At 36.8% G+C, this 24,201-nt stretch overlaps 1 protein-coding gene and 1 long non-coding RNA gene across 3 annotated transcripts in view; one reads left to right on the forward strand and one right to left on the reverse strand.

The window, feature by feature from the left end:
- LOC115412458 (integral membrane protein 2B) overlaps positions 1–24,201 on the reverse strand; it is a 39,231-nt gene that overhangs the window by 9,632 nt on the left and 5,398 nt on the right. The window lies entirely within an intron of this gene.
- Positions 1,913–19,379, forward strand: LOC115412459 (uncharacterized). The gene is made up of 4 exons (XR_003934343.1): positions 1,913–1,925; positions 10,707–10,811; positions 12,972–12,981; positions 19,366–19,379. It is a non-coding gene; the product is annotated as an uncharacterized LOC115412459 (long non-coding RNA).

The raw sequence follows: 24,201 nt of genomic DNA on the forward strand, positions 1-24,201 counted from the left end.
CTGAAGAGTTGAAGGTAGCACAGATTTTGTAGAAGCTGCAGTATTTTATCTTAGTGATTTTGACATTTGAATGTAATTATGTACATGTCACCCAAACCCAGGCCTTCAGCATTTACACTAGGAATTGATAAATAACCATTAAAATCTCCAGGTTTGTTGCTACTGCCATGACAGCTCTGATGGTAAGTTTATGGAGAGTTAAACATTCTGCAGGTTTATGTGCAGAACACTGGCCATTTTGACTCCACCATAGCCAAAGAACTGTAAAATCAATGTGAAGAGCATCAAAACTAACAAAAGAAATTCCCTTTTCACGCCGGTGGCCAACTTTTGACCAGTAGGACAGCAAGTATTGGCAGTTTTCTTTCATAAATCTGGTAAGATGAATTAAAATTTAATATCCCGCACACTAAGATAGCAATTAAACCTTTAACGTTCTGTTTTTATAGAAGGATAATGTAGTTTCATGTTCCTAAATCTGCAATATTTAACCAAAGCAGGATGAAACACTGACCTATTATTGAAACCCGTACCAGTGGAGCTGCATTATAGTTCTTTTGGAGTTGGGTTCTGTCTGAATACAGCGCATACTCTGTGTATTTACATGTGCTTTTTCAGATAGGAAAATGAGATACAAATCTGCTGCTAACACCAGGTGTAAATATGGGTCTGTCAGCAGAACCAGGTCCTCTGGGAGCTGGACCGTCTCTCCAGAGTGACAACAGGCCGAGGCCGGGGTGTGATGGGAGGAAGGAGTGGAGAGACTGAAGAACAAAAGCTTTGTTTAGATCGGATGAACGGCGCTGTCAGCATGGCTTCTTTTCCCATGTAGAGCAGGGTGACTCATCAGGCAGAGGAAACCAACACACACCAGAAAAACAGTCATAGGCAAAGTGAAAGTGAATACTGGACTGGAGCGACTGGATTCAGCTGATCATTCCTGCTTTTATTGTTTTACATTATAGAATGGGCATAATGGAACGAAACAGTTTTAATATTTACTTTACCTTAGAGCCGAATTTCACCTGATTGTTAATGATTCAAAATCATATGCTAAAATACACTAATATACACAAAATCATATACTAAAATACAGTAAAATATGGTAAAATAAACAAATGTACACAAAGCCATATGCTAAAATACACTAAAAAATGGTAAAACAAACCAATGTACACAAAGCCATATGCTAAAATACAGTAAAATATAGTATAATAAGCACATGTACACAAAGCCATATGCTAAAATGCTCTAAAATGTGCTAGTATAAATAAAACTCAATAAAAATTCATGAAACATTTTTAATATTTACTTTGCCTTAGAGCTGAATTTCACCTGTTTATTAATAATTCAAAATCGTATGTTAAAACACTCTAAAATATGCTAGAGTACACTAATATACACAAAATCATATGCTAAAATATACTAACATATGGTAAAATACACTAAAATATGCTAAAGTACACTACATAAAATCATATGGTAAAATACACTAAATTATACTAATATACACCAAATCATATGCTAAAATAAACTAAAATATACTGAAGTACACAAATATACACAAAATCATATGGTAAAATACACTAAAATATGATAAAATACACTAAAATATACTAATACACACAAAACCATATGCTAAAATACACTAAAATATGCTAAAGTACACAAATATACATAAAATCATATGGTAAAATACACTAAAATATACTAATATACACAACATCATATACTAAAATACACAAAGTCATATGCTAAAATACACTACAATATGGTAACATACACTAAAATAAACTAATATACAAAAAATCATAAGCTAAAATACACTAAAATGAATTTCACCTGCTTGTGTATGATTCTGTATTTCGATAGGACCCTCTGCTGCCTCCACAAGCACTGAGAGCAGCTCGAGGCTTTTTTAATCTGTGCAGACCAAGTGGAAAGGAGGATTGTGGGTAAATATTCAATGGTGTTGAACTGACCGAGGCTTATCAGCAGACAAACATGAGTCGGTGGACCCTGGCCAGGCGGATAAAGGCTCAGCTTCCTTCAGAACAAGTCCTGACCTGCTTCCTGCTTTCATCTCATCCTGGCAGAGACGAAGTAAACAGTGAAGAATCGCTCAAACTAATGGGAGGTTATGTCTAAAAAGGACGAACTTGAACCTGATTCATGTCAAAACTAGTGTTGGTTTGACTTTCTTGGGTGCTGTGTTTGTATTAAACACCTTTGAATAACTGGTAGTGGAAGGTAAAAGGCTCCAAACAGACCTATTGTATTCTGACTGGAGGTCAGAGTAGAGGATATAAATGACCTGCTCAGTACAAAGCCTTATCAGTCCGTCAGCAGAGTTTACACAGACTTCACAGACAAAAAAAAAAAACACTTCTCTGTGACTTTTCAAGGACCAACAGTAGAATTTTCATGACAGTTCACAACCTGCAAGTCATGGGTGTCAAACATACGGCCCATGGGCCAAAACTGGCCCACCAAAGGGTCCAATCCGGCACATGGGATGAATTTGTGAAATGCAAAAATTACACTGAAGATATTAAAAGGGTCATATTTATCTAAACCCACTTTTATTAGTCTTTGGTTCATTTATATATAGCAACATGACTGTAAGGCTATTGTATTCCAAAATGACTAAAATCTCCCAAAATATTGGTACTATCAACTTGCCGAGGTATTTAATGTGGAGATGGGACTATTCTTCAACTGTAGGTACCAAATTGGCCAGTTAAAAATGTCTCAATTTTCCAGAACTGTGCAGATACACACACAGACACAAAGACGTTCTGAGACCTTCTAGTATTGTGATATAGATTCTATGTTCAGAACAAACACTGAGGATTAATGAGACTGAATAAAACTGGGTGAATTTGCTTCTGAATATCCTGTGAAAGTGACAAAACATACCAGGACCTCGTCTGGCCTCCGGTTTAACATATTAATTTATTAAGAAAAGAAAAGAAAAGAAAAGAAAAGAAAAGGTTGTGCAACAAAATTACAGGTGGTCTCTACCAGTGACAGTGCACTTACATCTAAATAACATCACAATAAGATAGACAAATACTTGAAAAATATCGAATATAAAACATTAAATTTAATATTAATGATGAATTTATAAACCCCCCCCCCCCAAAAAAAAAAACAAAAAACAAAAAACAACATGCAATTCAGCTTGAATTCTGCTTTCACTTCCCATTGCAAGACAGTATTTCCCCCATAAGAAATAAAAAAAAAGAACACCAAACACCTTGGGTACAGGAAAACACTGCAGCAGTTTTTACAGAAACAAAACTGAGTAAGGCTTTCCTGACCTTCACCTCAGCCGACACGCAACATAACACAACTACACAAATAGAAACAGGTTAGAGCAAAGGTGTCAAACGTACGGCCTACTGGGTTTTTTGTTTATTACCTCCACCAAGGAGGTTATGTTTTTGCCAGGGTTTGTTTGTTTGTTTGTTTGTCTGTCTGTTTGTCTGTCCGTTAGTGTGCAACATAACTCAAAAAGTTATGGACAGATTTGGATGAAATTTTCAGGGTTTGTTGGAAATGGGATAAGGAAGAAATTATTAAATTTTGGTGGTGATCGGGGGTGGGGGGGCCAACGGGGGGGGGGCCACTGATCATTAGTGTGCAACATAACTCAAAAAGTTATGGACAGATTTGGATGAAATTTTCAGGGTTTGTTGGAAATGGGATGAGGAAGAAATGATTAAATTTTGGTGGTGATCGGGGGTGGGGGGGCCCACGGGGGGGGGCCACTGATCGTTAGTGTGCAACATAACTCAAAAAGTTATGGACAGATTTGGATGAAATTTTCAGGGTTTGTTGGAAATGGGATAAGGAAGAAATGATTACATTTTGGTGGTGATCGGGGGTGGGGGGGCCCACGGGGGGGGGCCACTGATCAGCCTTGGCGGAGGTCTGCGCTCTCCGAGTGCTTCTAGTTTTTTTTGTTTTATAAATTTTTTCAAAATTAAATGTTGTGTGTATTTGTAGATCCACTGTGATCTGTAAGTTGTAATGCACATGTGTAAATAACAAACTGAGGCATATTTTTAAAATTACACATTTTTCTTACAAAATTTCAGGTTGTTCATGTTTTTCGCATTTTTTAAAGGAGAGTTTATAGATGTAAATATTTTCATAATGTAGCCTACGGCTGTGCAATTAATCGAAATTCAATTACGATTTCGATTATTACACACAACGATTACAAAAATTATGTAATCGAGAAAAAACGATTATTAATTTTGAGTTGTTTTAATTCACGCGCACGCAAGCTACCATGAGCTGCTCTGCCCCGCCCCCCTCTAAGCTACAGCTGCCAGCTAGCCGGCAGGTCCACCCCAAGAGGAAAGTTGTACCTAGTGGTCTGGAAAAACGGCAAGAGAATCACAGCAGAAGTGCTTGGTGAACAAAAAAGGCAAGTCAAATTCAATTGTATGGAATCACTTTGGGTTTGATGAAGAAGACGAAGAGCAAAAACACATCACGTGCAAAAAGTGTTTCGTAGTTGTGTCCGCACCGACCGCTAACACAACAAACCTTTTTAACCATCTAAAGTTTAACCACCGCCACCTTTATCATAATCTTATGAAAAACTAAAACACATAAAAACAACTCCGTTTACAACTTCGCCCGCAATGCAATCTTCAGTCTCCGAATCTCTTTACGCTGCAACTCCCGTATTAACCTAACCTAACCTAACCTGTATAACCCTAACGTGCGTATTCTAGATGGCTGATGTATACAGAAGGCCTTAACTGAAACCTCACGGCACGCCACTGAATTTACTATGTTTCATACTACATTGAACATACTTAAATTTATAATTTGCACTTTACGTGAGGTTTTTTTTTTTTTATTGCTACAGTTCTAAGGCAAGTCTACAGCAGTTTAATTCCAGTGCACTATTTATTTACAAAAGGAAACATACTTGAATTCACAGTACACTTATTTGCATTCAAAGATTTTTTTGTTTCGTACAAAAGTGAACATACTTTGTTTTAGTGGTTAAAAGCTTTATTTATGTTTAAAGAGTATATTTTACATTGTTTTGCAAGAAAAAAATAAACAACTTTAAGGTTAACAAATAATCGTTTTTAATAATCGTGATTTCAATTATTGCTAAAATAATCGTGATTATTTTTTTTTCCTATAATCGAGCAGCCCTAATGTAGCCTAATTTTACTTCTTTCACTCTTAAACATTGCGAAAAATTAGGAGTTGACATTATTAATAGGTTATTCTATTTTTATTCTATTTTATTTCACTGGTCTGACCCACTTGACATCACATTGGGCTGTATTTAGCCCCTGACCCATGGGTTAAGAGGAACCGGGCCTGTGACTAAACCAGAGTAAAATATAAGAACAAAGTGGAGGGAGGCTGAAAGCTGCCAACATTCACTGCTATTGGACATAGAGAGGGAATATTTCCTGAGGCTTTTTCCATCAGTTCTACTCGTCTATGTTGAGTGGGGGTTTATTCAATATCCTTTAAAGTTGAAAGAACTAAAGAGGAAATGATGCAAAAAGGAATGCAAAGCAGAAGAGGATGTTTCTACTAACTGACGAGAATAACAAAAACCCCTTTTCTTTCTGACAGGAATTCGAAAAGGTAATTTCAGTTTCATTTATTTCTAGTTAAACAGGCTAAATTTAAGAATTATACAGAACAGCCAACGCACCCACGCAACAATAGTTTCAGTCTCAACGTGAAATCTATCAAAACACAATCTAGGGTTGAACTAGTGTCACGTTTTCCAAACTGGTTTGAGTACAGGCATTAGACTATCCAACTGTTCTCAGTAAAACCCCTCTTTACACCACGGACAACCACAATGTAAATATGTAAATAACATTTTACTTTAACCCATAAAAATCCAAACATCCACCGCCAACTAAAACCATCTACTGATCTAAAATGTTAATACCTGTTGATCCATTAATTCTATCAATCTGTGCAAATAATTGGTGTAAAATACAGTTATTCATCTTTTCATGGTCATCAGATATGATCCATTCACAGGATCGTTCACAGGCTCCATAGTTACCGTGGAAACACCGTCATCTTCTACAACATTGATTCAACAGAAAACCCATGGAGTTGGATCAATGACAGTGGATGGACACACTTGTTTTTGTGTTCAGTTTTTGATATCCTTGCTGAAAAAGTCAGTTTTTCTTCAGTTTTGTCTGTTTCTGATAATAATAACCCTCAACTTTAATCAGATTTTTTTATAAACATCAAAATGATCAGTAAATTAAATATAGAAAAATACATGACTTTCACTTAAAAAATGCAAAATACAGAGGATAATATTATAATAAATGGAGATAAATCACTTACGAAAGGTTAAATCTAGAGAAAAATTTGTTTGGGAACTGGCACAAAAGTAGCACTGGGTCTTCATGGTTTAATTCTGATTTTATTTTCAATTCTGTTTATTGTCTTTTTATTCTCCTCTGCACCGAAGTATTGAGCCCTAATTTCGCTGCATTATTATACCGTGTATGATTGTGCAATGACAATAAAGATCTATCTATCTATCTATAGAATTATTATATAATTATCAATTTTCTTCTCTATATATTTCATTTTTCATTTGTGTTTTTTTCTACCCATCTTTACCTCCACTAGGAGGTATTGTGATCGCTTTGCTTTGTGTGCGTGTTTGTTTGTTTGTTAGCGGGGGGGCATTCATCTGCCTTGGCGGAGGTCTGCGCTCTTAGAGTGCTTTTCTTGTTTTCTCTGCACCTGCTTGTTGTATGTTGCTGCTGTTAACTGTGAAATTTCCGCACAATCGGAAAAATAAAGTCTTATCTTATCTTATAGTGGTTTTCACAAGTGTCGTGCATTTTACCACACTTCCACTGATGAGATAGAACCCATGAATGAGATAATAAACCTCTCTGCTGGTTTTCCAACCACTATTAAACACTAAATAGTGAGAAGAAGAAGCAGGAGCAAAGCATCGAAGTATCCTCAGTTCCAAAGCTGATAATATTGTTGTACTGGTGCAGTTTTTAGTTTTCTTTGAGGCTAAATTCAACATGTTTCAACTGAAGAAAAAAAAAAACACACATGAAGTTTCTAGTACATACAACATGCACCGTGTTCATCTTCTTCCACCCTGTACTGAAACATGATCTCCTTCATGTAACCGGCCTGGGCTCAGCAGTAAATCACCCATAGTTTGTCGCCTTACTTATCTTATTACTAATGCAAAAACGGGTTTAGCACCATGACGCTATTGGCACAGGGTGCTGATGTAGGACACTTTCTAATCTGCCAGAACTTGTCATGACAAATGTTGGTTCTGCTAAATCATATAAATCAAACTGGTTTAAGCTTCTGTAAGAAACCAGAGACAGAATGAACTCAAGTACAATTCATGAAGAAGAAAAAGGCATCTGAAAGGGATCAGAGGACTAGGTTTGGCGTATGCATCTGTAACAAACAACAAAGGACTACAAATACAACACAGGCCCCCAGACCATAAACAGTTTTCCATTTCATAGACTGACTGTGCATGCCTTTTCTCTTTGTTTTGGCGTAAAAAAGAAGTAAAATTACATGAAAATATTTACATTTACAAACTATCCTATCACAGAAAATATGAATAACCTGAACAAATATGAACATGAAAAGTCTAAAGAGTAACAAGTAGAATTTTAACATCATTTTATTCATGTTTCTCATGTGCATGTTTTGTTCTTGCCATTGCTTATCTTTTTTTTTTTTTTTTTTTAAATCAGTTAATTGTGTTCCTGTTTCTAAAATTTCTCAAAATTACTAAATGTTTTGTGTATTTGTAGATCAGCAGTGATCTGTAAGTTGAAATGCACATGTGTAAATAATAAACTGAGGCATAACATTGTTAAAATTACACTTACTTTTCTTGAGAAATTTCAGACTGTTCATGTTTTTCATATTTTTTTTAAAGAAGAGTTTATAGATGTAAACATTTTCATAATGTAATTTTACTTCTTTCAATCTTAAACACAACAACAAAGTTCAGCTACAAACAAACGGGTCTTCAGTCCATAAACAGTTTTCCATTTCATAGACTGACTGTGCATGTCTGGTCCATAAACAAATGATCAGCCCAGTTCTGTTTTTAATACAGCATATTTAGTGATAATTAAGAGAACTAGGCTTACATGTACAGACTCTGACAGATGCTACTTTGCAAATACATCAACATTGTAGGTTTTATTTCCAGATAAACTGTACTCATAACAAAAGATTACCTGGTAACATGAACAAAATATCACACCTTCTTCCATGTGTTCTACCACATCATTTCCATCTCTCCACCATTAAATGCAATTTTTTCCTGCAGCATTTATATATTCCAATATTATATTCCACTGTGCTGTTTTGTATCAAGGTCACTGAACAGCTTTATAGTGGGGTCTTTCCATGAAACTGGGTATATTTTGGTACCTGGTACTTTTGGAGCTTTTTAGACCCAATAATAAAAGAGAAATTTAGACATATTTCCCTCCATGATGTACCTAATGATGACCTCAGATATATGCAAAAAAAAAGTTATACTCTTGCTATAAGCCATTCCAAAATAAAAGCATTTTTAATAAAATATTGGGGCCAGAAATACGACCAAAATTGGGACATGAAAAGCTACCTAGGTGTGAGTGCATTTGATCTGGAAAATATAACTTGAAATAGTCTTATATACTATAAATAAAGACACTGTGTTAAATGTGTCGATCCCAGTCGTTTTCTAAACCAGACATGCAGGTTTTTCATGAATCTCAGTCTCATTCCAGGTTTTGTGCGTAACCCATCGTGTCCACTCGCGTTACATGCGGAGCCTGCCCATTTAAACACAAATAAATCACGAGTTCTGACCATTGACCCCCGCCCTTTTATCGGACTTTTTGGAGTACCATTAGAAGATCTCCCTCTACAAAGGCCGCAATTAAATAGTACAACCTACTCCTCCTTTTTAGCACGACAACTCATTCTTTTAAACTGGAAGAATGACAAACCCCCCTCCTTTGGCAGATGGATATGTGATGTCATGTTTTTCCTTAAGACTGAAAAGATTAGATACACACTGAATGGATCAATAGGGAAGTTTAATGTAGTATGGCATCTTTTTATTTCTTATGTAGAACATCTGACAATGTGCATTGACTCTGGATAATGTGTGACATGCACAAAGTGATTGGGTAACTACACTGTGGAGCCCTTTCATTTTTTTATTTTTTTTATTTTTTTTTTTATTTGTGGCATCTTATATCTCTGCTATATGTCTCAGTGTTGGTCTTACTATTTTGTATGTTTGAAAGACTTAACAAAAATACATTGATCAAAAATAAATAAATAAATAAATCGCGAGTGATTTTGCAACAGCGGTCATTTTAGTGAAACACTTCGCCTTGCATATTTACTTTGATTCCCAAAATGTACCTGTGAGAGAATAAAAAAATATTTCAAAAAATAGTAGGGCATAATTTTTCTGTCCTTTTTCCTTGGTTACGTCGGGGTAATCATTGCATGCAGAATCATCCGCGCATTGCTGGAATAGTGACTAGTACTAATTTCGGGGGAAAACTCTGATATCACTGAGTTGTCTGTGGATTTGTCTTATGTAATAGTGTGGGTATTGAAAAAAAACATGAAAGAAAAGACAAGAAAGTTCATTATAGAAACCCGGTGTCCACGTTACGATTTTTGTATGCGCGCATCAAATACAAGTGTGTTATATCTGGAAAATTGTTTCTCTTTTATCTCAGTAAATATTTATGCATAAACAAACCCAAAGTGCTTCTAAACTTGCTTCATAGCATTAGTCTACATCTTGTTTGAATTTTTAGCCCCTCTGTCCTGCTTTTACGGACCAGTTTCATTGAAGTACCCAGTGTCTTTCACACTGTCTGGTTGTTTCTGCACAGAGTTACAACACAACCTTCAGCATCTTTGTTTAATTTAGGGTTTGCACTGTACGCTAGTGTAACCATTTGGTCCAGATCCAGAGTGGAATTGCATGTTACAACTGTGGTTTACCTGGACTTGAAAAGCTTCCATTTTAACCAAATAAGAAAAGGAACTATAAATAATCTACTACCATTTTTTGTCTCATGCAAAACTATTCGGGTAAAGTCAAAAATAATAGTAAGAACCTTGAGATGTGCAGAATTGGATCGCTTGAAGCTTGAAGAAGATGCTGACATATATAAAAGATGTGGTTCCAGTGTAAGTCAATGAGGTATTTTTTGCCATGAGGACTGAATTAGGAAAAAAATCTTTTCGGTTTTCAGCTCCTGATGCCTGGAACAAGCTTCAGTCTGAGCTCCATCTGAGTCAAAACACAGTAATGTTCTGTCAGAGAATGAACTTTGCCATTCCATCATTTATTTCAATATGAAGTAGCTCCTTGTTTTGGATAATCCCTTACGGTCCAACTAAAGCAAAAATGAATTTAAAAGTAAAAATGTGGGTCATTTACCAACACTAATCTGTGAAATTGTCTCTAAAATGTCCCGTCAGAGAGATTTTGAATACTGTGTTTTGACCCCAATTGTAAATCTCTCATGTGACCTTATCACTGCTGTCTTGTCCAGGTTTCCCTTGAAAAAGAGATCCCCCATCTCAGTGGATTAAATAAAGGTTAAATAACATAAACAAATGAGGGTCCTGCACTGAACAAAAACTACTAGTGCAATGAATTCACTGTTATTGATCATCTCTAACATGTCCACGACTCTGATATAAATTTATGTCACATCTCTCCACCATGTATTATATGGAAAATATCTCATATTGTGTTTTTTTAATAAACCAACTGTCATCACATATTCAAACTGACATTTAAAGAATTGAAATGCTGAAAAGTATTGAATATTTGGTAGTTTTGAGTAGAACTGAAATAGTTTACGAGATTTATGCAGAAAAAATACTGATATGATGATGATTTTACAGCAGTGTTTTGTGCATGTGCATTTTTGACTCAAAGATCCCAGAAGGTAGTAGACTAGAAGGATCCAAAAGGGTTAAATAAAGCACATGAATCAATCCATTTGCCATTCTTTACTGAAAAACTATGGCATAATCAAGAAGTAAAGATGTCAAAAAGCAGTCATGTAACCGCAGTTAATTGATCAACTCTGTGCATCTTTTCCAATACAACTCTTGGTGCTTGGGACACAATACTCTAATAAATACACCTGTCAACAGCCGTCAAGATTTATCTGTGGTTTTCAAGTGTATGTTTTCTCAGTCTTTCACAACGATCTGAAAGTGTCACCTACAAGACCCGACAGGTCTTCAGACGAGTGTTTCATATCCAGTACAACACACACACACACCCTCATGTTGAAACAGGTAACAGTCTAAAGTATGTTGACGTCACAAGCCTCGGGAACTATCTGCAGACACGACAGATATGCAAATATACAGGTACGAACAATGGTGAAGAAATGTCTGGAATCAGAGTCCGTTTGAGAACAGATGTGGAAGATCAAATAAATGTGTACCGACATTAAATCTTGTCATGTGTCACCTCTTTTTACAACATTGAGTCCGTTTACATGGCCATAAAAATAGTTCCAGTGTCCCTGTATATCAGCATTGTGTTCTATCTGAATCAATCCCCAGTTGAATTTATAAGGTTGTCAGGTTCTGTCTCTGTGACAGTCCTGTGGTCTGGATGTAGGAGATCAATCTCCCAATAGAAGTGGGTGGTACTCAACTAATTCAATCAAAGTCCCTATATGACTTCTATCAGTGTTCAATAGGAACTATATTGATATCTGTAACTAGTTACATGTTATAAACCATCAAAATATGGACCATTAGAAGTAAAGGCAAATTTTTAATATTTCAAAAATTTGTCAAAAAAATTCAAAAATCTAAATTTCTCAACACTGTGAACCAACTTTGTAGACATTGTCCCAAAGACAATACATATAAATTTGAAATGAATCCAACCAGTAGTTTCGGAGAAGAAGATTGTTGAAATCTAGACATTGGTGACCTTGAGTTTGACCATTCAAGGTCAAAGGTCATGGACCAAAATGAAAGTCCTTATATGACTTCTTATCAGTGCTCAATAGAAACTACACTGATATCCGTAACCATTTATATGTTATAAACCATCAAAATATGGACCATTAGAAGTAAAGGCACGTTTAATATTTTAAAAATTCAAAAATCAACATTTCTCAAAACTGTGAAAAACCTTTGTCGACATTTTCCCAAGGAAGCTACGTAGGAAATTTGGAATGAATTTGACCACTAGTTTCATCTGGGAAGATGTTTGAAGAAATTGCTAATGAAGACAACAACAATGCCTTCACAATCACTCAAGGCCTATTGGTAAAAACCCTATTTTAGACGTTTCAGTCCATTATCAAATTTCTTTTTGAGTACGTGTGTACGATTTCTTTTTTTTTTTTCTTTTTACAAATGCAGAGATGTAAAAGAAAAAATAAATCCGATTAACCTGTATAAATGTATGGAGACATTGGAATACCGGGGAGAAATTCAGGTGTGTTAATTTGATTTCTCATAATCAGATTACTGCCGTTATCTGATGTTTGAATGATCACTTGAATAATCTGATAACTCCTGAAATCAAATAATGATCAGAATATTAGTGTGCATGTTTCCAGGCTCAATGTATCTATCTTTATATTTAGTCTTCTGATTTGGACTGAGAGGAGAAAGCTGCACAATAAAGGTGTATATTATCAAATTCTTGTGTTTTTTTCAACCAGTTTTAACTCCGTTCAACCTCCTTCTACTCATTTCACTTCAGTTTCTCTTCGTCCTGATTCCACAGCAGACTCGCCTCACTTTGATGTGATCTGTCGCCTCTTTCGGTCTCGTTTATTAAGCTTTTCTTGCAGCCTCTGGTCACAGAAATCCCCTGTGTGTGGAGTGTTGTGGTGAGGATGGAGGCTGTTGGTTTACACTCCTCTGAGCTACATTCATGTCACACAGACTCGTTTCAGAGCCGATCAAAGGGCGTCTTTGTGTCGACACCAGCACATGTCTCCAAGAGATGAACCGACCAGCCACACAAGTCAGCCGCGAACAAACAAATATTATCCATTTAATAAAGTGGTTGTGGATTCTCCTGTGGGTTGTATTTGTGTTTCTGTGTCTGTTTTGTAAAATGGGACGCCGCATCCAAACAAAAAGGGGGATTCTGGAGGTTTTCTCTTTCAACAACAACTTCAAAACATAGGGAAAACTCTTCTATCCTGTAATCTCTGAACATATTACAGGGTTTTCCCCAGTTTTGTGTTTTATGGAGAGCTGTGATCCTATGATTAGTTTTGGGTGGAGCCTGGTTTAGCTATCAGGGTATGAAGACAATTTTATTATATCCGTAGGTGGGTTAATATCATGACACAGTGCCTTTCACGACACAGACAAACAAAATTTTCGATGCTCAAGAAGGAGTGATTTCAAGGACACATGTAGAATGTTTAATATTATTATGAAAATAAAACATAAATTCTCAAAATGACTGTTTTATCGAAAAAGTTGTTGAGTATAATGACATCTAAAAAGTTTTTTTTTTTCATTTAAACACTTATCAATCTCACTAAAGTTAGAGGGGCAGTGGTAGAGATATACACAAATCATGTACATTCCCTTTGCTTTAGTGTAAAAAAGTAAAATTACATGAAAATGTTTACATTTACAAACTATGCTTTCACAAAAAATCAGAAAAACCTTCAATGTATGAAGTGTAGTTTTACCAATATTCTGCCTGTTACTAAATGTGTGTTTGTAGATCCACTGTGATCTGTAAGTTGTAATGCACTCATGAAATTGATAAACTGTGGAATATTATTGTCAATATTATTTTTCTTAAGAAATTTCCAGTTGTTCATGTGATTCACGTTTTTAAAGGGCAGTTTGTCGATGTAAACAATTTCATGATGTAATTTGACTTTTTTCACACTAAACAATAGACAAAACTTTGGAGTTGACATTTATAGGCTATTATTTTACAGGTCAATCCTGTTTGAGACCTTATTTGGCTGTGTGTGGCCCCTGAACTAAAATGAGTGCGACATCCCTGATCGAAAGTATGCCTACATGTTATGGAGAAAGCACAGATATCAGCCACTCATATCAGTGCAGTAAAAATGAAGCCACACCCTGTTGACAGTTCATTTAGTACTGTGGACCAAGGGAAACAGCTATGCACAAAGGTAACATAATGAGAGGAACAGCATTTCTACAGAAACTATACAGGGTTATTCAAAATGAATGAACTGATTTCATGACACACTGCTTCAGTTGTCAAGCATCATCATGGAATGAGTCAGTGACCATTTGAGAGAGGAGTTTTCTAAGTTTGAGCTTTTTTTTTTAATGAAAAAAATGCCCCAGTGATGGATTGGTTGGAAGGGGGCCCAAGACCTTGCTCTTTGTGCTTGGCCTGAGAGATCCCCAGACCTCACCATGTGTGCTTTTTTCTTGTGGGGATATGTAAAAGACCGCGTTTATGTTCCACTGCTACCCACTAACCTTGATGACCTTAAATATCGAATAACAACAGCGATCAACTCGGTGGATCGTCATATGCTGATACGTGTCTGGGAGGAATTCTCTTACTGCAGTGATGTTGTCCGTGCTGCAGGTGGTAGACACATTGTACACTTGTAAAACAGGAAATAAAAGTTGATTGTGAGTAGAATACTTGTGACTTGGCTGGAGTTTTCTATTGCTTTTCCTTATTAAAATATTGCGCAAGGGAATCGGTTCATTCTTTTTGAATAACCTTGTATCTAATGCAGAGACAATCCGTTCAACCTGCTCTGAATTCAGCTTGAAGAAATAATCCTCTCTGCATTTCTGAATGGCACCCGATAGCATTTAGTTTAGCTCATCAAACAATGTAAAGTCTTCAGTAAACACATAATCCTGCAGTGTCATGAGCAGCAGTCTACCTGAGCGCAGGTTGTGTTTCTGTCTCTGTGGAAACAGGTGAGTATCAGTGTCAGACGAAGCTTTAGTTTCAGCCTGGCAGCGACAGAACTTGAAACCTCATCCCCTTGTCTGAGCTGCACTCGGCCCCTGTGATGGTGCTTGGTTTTGGTTTTGTTAAACAAGCAGAAAGATGGTGAGGAACCTGATTCAGCCATCGCTAGACCCAAACCTCACAAGTCAAACCTCTGTCAAAGTGGACAGTTTGACTCCTTAACCCATAAAGACCTGGTGTTACTTCTATTTTTTTAGTGATTTATCACCATTTATTACAATATTATCCTCTGAATTTTGTATTTTTTCATTGAAAATCAGGTAATTTTAAATATTTAATTGACTGATCATGTAGATATTCATAAAAGCTCAGATTAAAGTTAAAGGTTATTATAAGAAAAAAAGAGACAACTGAAGAAAAAGTGACTTTTTTAATAAAGATATCATTAACTGAACATCCATTAACTGTCATTGATCCAACTCCATGGGTTTTACTGGTGAATCAATGTTGCAGAAGATGACGGTGTTTCCATGGTAACTACAAAGCCTCTGAATGTCCAAATGGGTCATACCTGATGACCATGAAAGATGAAAATCTGTATTTCACACCAATTATTTTCAAGTATTGACAGGATTAGTGGATCAACAGGTATTAAACAGTTTAGATCAGTAGATGGTTTTGGTCACCGGTGGATGTTTGGGTCTTTATGGGTTAAGACAGAAAAGAACAGATTTAATTGGTATCATTAAAACAGCTGCATCCTGCTTTAGTGTAATAGTTTCAGGTTCTAGTTGTGTGTCAGGTCACTGGAGTGGAGCCTTCTGGGAAAATAAATATCTGTACATGCCATCAGTAACACCTATGCATTGTCTGTTAGGATTAGACAGAATCAGAGGAGGCATCACCTCTTCAGAATAGTGATCTCCTGTTTTCTTTTTAAGATACAGGTCTAAAATGTCTGTAAAAGGCTACGGCTGGAATTCTGTTTCAAGGGAAAATTATACAAAGTGTTACAAAAACAAACTGATTAAACCATTTTAGTTCCCACAGACTAAAGAATTACATCAATACAATCAATAGCCGTTCAGCTACAATGCTACAAATGTCCCATGGCTACATTTACCCTGGTAGAAACACCAACTTCATATGGCACAGGGGTTTTCCCACTAATCGGCTTGAAGTTATGGAACGCAGAATTAGCCTGATTGTTTCCTGTAGCAGCTTCCCTGAGCAACCCCTCCCCTTAGCAACTCTACAATCTACTCTGACCTGTTTGCCTTTTCCATGCAACACACGAACGACACATAAATTCAGATAATGATAAGCCTACCATATATTGGATTTGGATTCTACAATATTTGTATTTTTCTCAATCCGGTCTGCATTCTGTCCACTGTCAAGTTTTTGGGTTTTCTTTTACACAGAATTAGTCATTTGGATAATATATGGTGCACTTGCTAACCTTTTCCCCATCATTACTTTGCAAAGTCACCTTCACTGCATCCTACATTCAGCGCCCCAGATTACTATGATTGATTTAAAGACAAATTAGCCAAAAAACCAACAGATTTCATCCCTTACTCCTGAGTCATAGTGGATGGTACCAGACGGATCTGCAGTACTGGCACGGTGTTGACAAAAGTGTGGAGTGGTGTGGATGTTCTGAGAGAAGTCCAGCCCTGTGCTCCATCTTTGTGTCAAGTACAGAAAGTCCAAAAACAAACTGGCCAGATACCAGCACACTGTCAAGTAGAAACCAAACCGATGACCGATTGGAGAGTGGAATAAGTCATAAAAACATGTTAGGGTGTCAGACATATGGACTGTGGGCCAAAACCCGCTCACCAAAGAGCCTGTGGCATGAATTTATGAAATGCAAAAATTGAACTGAAGGTATCGACAGTAAAGGCTGTTAAAATTATTTCAGTTATAAAGTGGGTCAGACCAGTAAAATAATAACATAACCTATAAATAATGACAATTACAAATTTTTCAATTTGCTTTAGTGTAAAAAATTACATGAAAATATTTACATTTACAAACTATCACAAAAAAATGTGAACCTGAACAAATATGAACCTGAAATGTCTTAAAAGAAGTGCAATTGTACCAATATTCTGCCTGTTACTAAATGTTTTGTGTATTTGTAGATCCATTGTGATCTGTAAGTTGTAATGAACATGTGTAAATGGTAAACTAAGGCATAATGTTGTTAAAATTGTACTTATTTTTCTTCAGAAATTTCAGGTTGTTCATGTTATTCAGATTGTATTAAAACAGGGGTGTCCAATCCTGATTCTCGAGGGCTGGAATCCTCCATGTTGTAGATATTTCCCTCTTCCAGCACACCTGACGGTCATTTTCAGGCTTCTGCTGAGCTAGATGATAGGCTAATCATTTGAATCAGGTGTGTCGGAAGAGGGATACATCTAAAATATGCATGATACCGGTCCTCAAGGACCAGGATTGGACACCCCTGTTTTAAAGGATAGTTTGTAAATATAAACATTTTCATCATGTAATTTTACTTTCTTCACTGTTATTATTTTACTGGTCCAGCCCACTTGAGATCATACTAGGCTGAATGTGGAACCTGAACCAAAATGAGTGACACCCCTGATTTAAAGTAAAACTACAGGAAGTCTGCAGACGGAGGCAAAACAGCTGCAAATAATAATTTTGTCTGAATGTCACTGACAGCATCATACTGTGAACTAATCACATAGGCTGCCAGGTTATGAGCAGCAGCAGATTTGCAGGTGTGGACTGGATGATAGGTGTCTGACAAGGGTGTGAAGGTGGTGGGGTTCTTCCAGACTGTTTCCTCTGCTCCCTATCTGCTTAATCTCTGCTCTTCTTGAGTTGCTGTGACTCAGCGGGAAGCAGCTAAAGCTCTATGGCTGAATTTCTGACTGATTAGCCTGTAATCCATTCTCAAACAGTCGGCATAGACCGACCAACAATCGAAGAACACACAGACAGAGAACTGAGGAAACAGACTGGGTGGATACATGAGTATATGTCAGCAAACAAGAACAAAACTCTCATTATCAGTGACTGATCACTGCCCTTAATGAGTAAAAAAGCTTTTTCTATTGTCTACAATGACGCATTTTGGTGTCAATTAAAGAAATAAGTAAACCTAGACCAGGCTGTGTAATTCAAGTAAAGCAAATGTGATCAAAAGGGGATAATTTATTTTCACCTTGGTATGAATCATCTGCTAACTGCTGCAGGAACATGCCCCAACCCACCTATGAAAGCATTAAGGGAGAAAATGACACCAACTGTAGCGCTGTAATGTGGTGTAGAGCCAGAGGTGAAATACATATGAGAAAGTTTTATGTCTAACTTTCTGTAACAATTACTATCATCTGTAACGACAGCCGACTGGGTGATCAAAGTCACCACAGCAGGACTGGAAGGTGATTGAAACATGGGAAATGTTTGTGCTTCAGGGCCTGGAAAAGCTGTGCCTTAACTCCAATCATATGATTCTATGAGGTCCCAAACAGCCACTGGCAACCAAAAGCATCTACTGATCTAAACTGTTTAATACATGGAGATCCACTAATCCTATCAATACGTGTAAATAATTGGTGTAAAATAGCTTGTCATCTTTTCATGGTCATCAGATATGACCCATTTGGACGTTCAGAGGCTCCATCGTGAACATGGAAACACCATCATCTTCTACAACATTGATTCACCGGTAAAACCCATGGAGTTGGATCAATGACAGTGGATGGACACACTTGTTTATACAGCTATCTATGCAGAAAAAGTCACTCTTTCTTCAGTTTTTCTCTATTTTTGATATTAACTTTAACAACAGTCAACTTTAATCTGAGTTTTAATGAACATCTACACGATCAGTAAAATAAACATAGGAAAACACCTGATTTTCACCAAAAAATGCATAATACAGAGGACCATATTTGAATAAATTGTCATAAATCACTTAAGAAAGGTAAAATAGAGAGAAACATTCACTTGGGAACTGCCACAAAAGTAACACTGGGTCTTTATGGCTTAAGTCATGTGACATGTATTCAGAATCTACATGTCCTTAAACATATTTGTCCAGATTATATTTAACTTCAATTTGTACTATTTGGATTGCAGCCACTTTAACATGAACATGTCTGTGGTCTAGACTTAAGTCACCATCAGGTTGTGCTTCTGAGAGAAAATGAAGTCAGCCAAACAAAGTGATTAAACAACTAAACCAATTCCCTGGATAAAATGCTGTAAGCTCTTTGGTTCCAGCTCCCCCTCTGTGATCAAGGTTTTCCCTGGTCATTATATGGTTTAGGTGCAGCATCCAGTTCTTTCTGGGGACCACCTAAACAAATTAATCCAAAATCAGCAGGGAGGGCATTAAAAGGGTCTTATTTTGCTAAACCCACTTTTATTTGTCTTTGGTTCATCTGTTTGGACCCTAATAGTTCAGAAAGTTTGAATTTGAACCCTCCAGGTGCTGCAAAGCTATCTTTTAGTCATTTTGGCAAAAATCGATGGATTTCTACAACTCGTTTCAATTCCCTCTTAATTTGTTACGTCTATAACTAGTCATGTCATGACATTTGCACATATAAGGTCAAGATTTCCGATGAACATTTCTCAGAGTACGACATAAGTGTTTCTCAGCAGCAGCGGTTGTTGTCCATACTGAAAATATGTCCAAACTTCAAGTCGATTATGTAAAATGTTCAGTTGTTGGTTGTATTAACGAACACAAGTGGCTGAACGGGACAGAAAGCAGTCAACAACCTGGTGGGGGAGGGGTGTGAAGTGGCTCATGTGCATTTAAAGGGCCAGCGCTCCAAACCACCTTTCTGGTGTCATTACTCAGAAATAGGGTTGAAGATGGACCTGTGGAGTTGAATTAATGAAGAATTCAGACCCAAGCAAGAGCATTTACAGTTTATGTAGACCACAGGGAAATGTTCGAAAATACGTAATTCCATTTTAAAAAAGCCAAATATCACTCCTTTAAGTCTAGCTTTTTTCACTTCTTTGCTTTGTTTTATTTCTCAGCTCTTTGTTGTTTATTATCTTACCTATTATCTCTTTGCACATTTATATGGCATCTCTGTACATAATAATGAGCTATAATTATGTGGAATTATACATTTTTATTAAAATATGTCCTTTTTTTGGTTACAGACCCCCTAATTGGATAACCATGTGCTTAGGTCTTCCATAAACTTATGGAAAATGCTGTAGTCTAAAATAAGTGACCCATGAATGCACAGCTTGTAGTTTAATAACATAAACTTTTCTTCCCATGACCCAGTGCCTAAGCCCTCCAGAGCCCCAAGGAAATCACTGTTGATGGCTGGGACTCTATGCTTTTTACTGTACACTGAACGCTTTGTATCAACTCCAACATTGACCTTATCAGCACAGCAACAAGCAGCATATCTTACTAAAGCTTCCTTCCTGTATCTGCATTCTCAGCACACTGTCTCGAACTATATCCGTCTCTCTGCTCGAGTATTTTAGCTGCTGTAAAGCCTACAAGGACATTTATAGTTCAGTCGTATTTGCAGACACTTTAACTACGAGCAAACACAACTGTTGAGAGAGGCTGATTCTTAATGGACCTAATACTTAAAATACTATAGAATGTATTTGTGTGGCATTTTAAAACATCGAGGTTTTAGTCTTTTCGGGTCTTCAGAGCATTATAGGTCAGATGAATTGAGGGTTTGAGGCCTAAACATTATTGAAATAGTAAAACAGTACCAGTATAAGCGCTGTATTTTGCAGAAAGTTGCGTTATGGGTTGTTTGCAGCATTGGTGACTTTATACACAACCACTTAAAGGGATTCTTCAGGGTCAGTTGATCCATGTTAACCTGTAGTTTGTGTAACATGTTTTGCTGCTGAAGAAACAATGACCGATGTGATGTAATGTAACTGAATTACAGTAACTGGTCTGGTTTTTGAACTCCGACAAGGACTGAGCCTGTCTTACACCAATAATATAGTGACATGATGGTGCAAAATGCAACATTTACTGGTTCCTTATAAACAATGGCGAGACAAATTAAGCAACAGTCTATGCAACTAATGGAAACACTGTAGATGTCACGATATATAGACTCATGTTTACTTTCTTGATGGTTTTTTTTTTTTTCAGTGCCAAAGCACTGAATAAAACTGGCCCAAAATGTATAATGGCAGATTTTTTTAGTGCAATTTTGTGTAATAAGTCGTGCAATAATATTCTGTTCTGTAATAACAATGCGATATTTATCAAAATATAAATGCACTATTTTTATATAGATGTGTGCTCATATACATACTGTTTTCATAGATAATACATATTGTTAATATTGTTAATACTGTTCATAGATATACATACCGTCACATTCTGTTATTACCATAGATTTGTGTCTTTTTTTTATGTTTATTCTACTTAGCTCTATTCTTACTTGTGTAAAATGTTCTATTCTATTTTATTATTTTATTTTTAGTTTTTGTAATTCTATATTTGCTCTATTCTTATTTTCTGTAGTACTGCAGTTTTATTAATATTGTTGCACTGACTGGAGTAACACGTAATTTCACCGAACACACAACGACAATAAAGACTATTCTATTCTATTCTATTCTATTCTATTCTATTCTATTCTATTCTAGTCAAATAACGACCATAACACAACACACATCAGTGAAACTAGTGGAAAACCTGTTACAATTTGGTTGTAATTCAACTATATTTTAGAAAAAGTGACAAAAACTGTAATTCAGGTTGAGGATTGTGATTGTACTTCAACAGATCCTCTTACAATTAGCCCTATCGTAAAGAATAAACAATTACCCCAAACACAGCTGCTTTTTGTGTGAGTAAAATATTAGGAAAAGTTCATTTAAATGCTACCTGCAAGTTTACGGCAACAGTATTTAGTTTTTTAGGAAACAGAAACTTCATCAGTACACGACATAGAGAACATTTAGTAACTGACTATTTGTACTTTTTGTCCAATAAACTAGATTTACATTCGTCACCATTTGTTCTGTCCTTCCTCTGTCCCTCAATCAATAAATACCATGTTGAAATTGTGAAATATCTTCTTACACATTAAGGTTCTCAGTATTAGTTTGAGAGCTCATTCTATATCGCTGATATTCCACACCCAAACACAGCTGAAGTGCATGTGAGAACAAAGTTGTGAAAACTGAAGGGCGATCTTTAACGTGCACCACCCTTACCTCCCCGTCATGTAGCAACACAGTCTGAACATTAGCCTGCAGCCTGAGCGGAATTCACACGCCGTTCTCCCATAAGGCCTCGGTGCAGCCACTGATGTGATCTGTACAGAATGACGCTGAGATGGAGAATAAGCTGAGGTGCTCCTTCATGTTCGCCCATGTTAAACAGAGGTTATTCTGACTGTTTATAGGAGCCACAAAAACAAAACGAGGCTGTGGCTTCAGTCAAAACACATTTCTGCTGTATATACTATTGAAGTAATCAGACTTTAAACTACATGGACCCCACACAATGGAAAAGTGGTTCTTGTTAGTGATATTAACTTATTTTACTTGGCCACTAGCAGCAAGGAGATGTAGTTTATTACCTCCGCCAAGGAGGTTATGTTTTTGCCAGGGTTTGTTTGTTTGTTTGTTTGTTTGTTTGTCTGTCCGTTAGTGTGCAACATAACTCAAAAAGTTATGGACAGATTTTGATGAAATTTTCAGGGTTTGTTGGAAATGGGATAAGGAAGAAATGATTACATTTTGGTGGTGATTGGGGGTGGGGGGGCCCACGGGGGGGGCGCAGACCAGAAAATTTCATCAGAATCTGTCCATAACTTTTGAGTTATGTTGCACACTAACGGACAGACAAACAGACAGACAGACAAACAAACCCTGGCTAAAACATAACCTCCTTGGCGTGGGGGGGCCCATGGGGGGGGGGCCACTAATCAGCCTTGGCGGAGGTCTGCGCTCTCCGAGTGCTTCTAGTTAAAGTATCAAATGGTTTTACAAAGAGCTTTACATAACATATATAAATGTACATATTCAGTCCTGTGTAAAAGTCTTGGTCCAACATTCTGTTTGCTGGTTTAGTAAAGTTCTAATGTCCAAACATATGCATTTGTCTTAGATAATCAAATCTGATATATGTGAAGTATGTGCGGCAGGAAAAACAAAATTTTCAGGGGAAAAAAAACATCTTCTATAAACCAAAGAGGTCGTATTTAGTGTGACCTCCCTTTGTCTTTAACCCTTTTGCCCAGACAATGAGATTTACTGCATTAATTTTCTGATGCTTTATACCAGTAACAATCTTAACAAAACTAAGCAAAATGAGCCACAAATTGAAAAAACATGGAGCAAAAATGGAGAAAACAAAACAACAAAATTAACAAAATAGATAAACTGAGTAAAAATGTACAAAATAGTCAACAAAATGAACACGGGATGGGGCCGATCTGATCCAGTATCGGTTTTGGGTCCCGATACCTACGTAATTCACGGATCGGAAATTTCCGATCCAGTCTGTGGAGATTTCCGATCTATGAGCCATGTCTGTGCTTTAATGTTGTCTGCTGAAATGAGTCCACAAGTGATTCCCTGCTGGCTGTAAAATGTGGAAAGGATTTCCTGAGTGGAGGCGTGTCTCAATGAAACACGGAGTAATGAGACACGCCTCGGTTCAGGAAATCCATTCCACATTTTGCAGCCAGCTAGCTGACGAGCATTGAGCAGCACAGTGGCTAACCAACTTTTGATCACATGTCTGCTGTGTGGAAATATTTTACACTAGAAACACCGCAAAGCAAGACAGCAATGTGCAATGTTTGCAAAGCTGTTGTACCAAGAAGCGGAAACTCCGCCGCGACCTAGGGTTATGGTTAGGGGTTAGCCCTTTGTATTTTATTTGGAGGGGGGTAGTGTAAGACAAGTTTACCCTTTATGTGTATCTGTCTTAAACTTAATAAATATTGACAGTCAATTTGAAACCCTTACAGTAGCATATTTGTTTTCAGAATGGGATTTTTCCTGTTAACAGGATTTCCCGTTTTTCTGGCCTTGTACTTACCTCAAGTTGCCTTTTGGGACATACAAGCATACATTCGTACATATCATACTTGCCTGTAGAGAGGAATTTAATACAGCCTCCTATAAAATCAACAATAATGATAATAACAATAATATAAAAGCAAACAGAGCTCTGGTGTCAGAATAGTATT

The sequence above is a fragment of the Sphaeramia orbicularis genome, chromosome 21 (genome assembly GCF_902148855.1).
Source record: "Sphaeramia orbicularis chromosome 21, fSphaOr1.1, whole genome shotgun sequence".
NCBI classification, from domain to species: Eukaryota; Metazoa; Chordata; class Actinopteri; order Kurtiformes; family Apogonidae; genus Sphaeramia; species Sphaeramia orbicularis.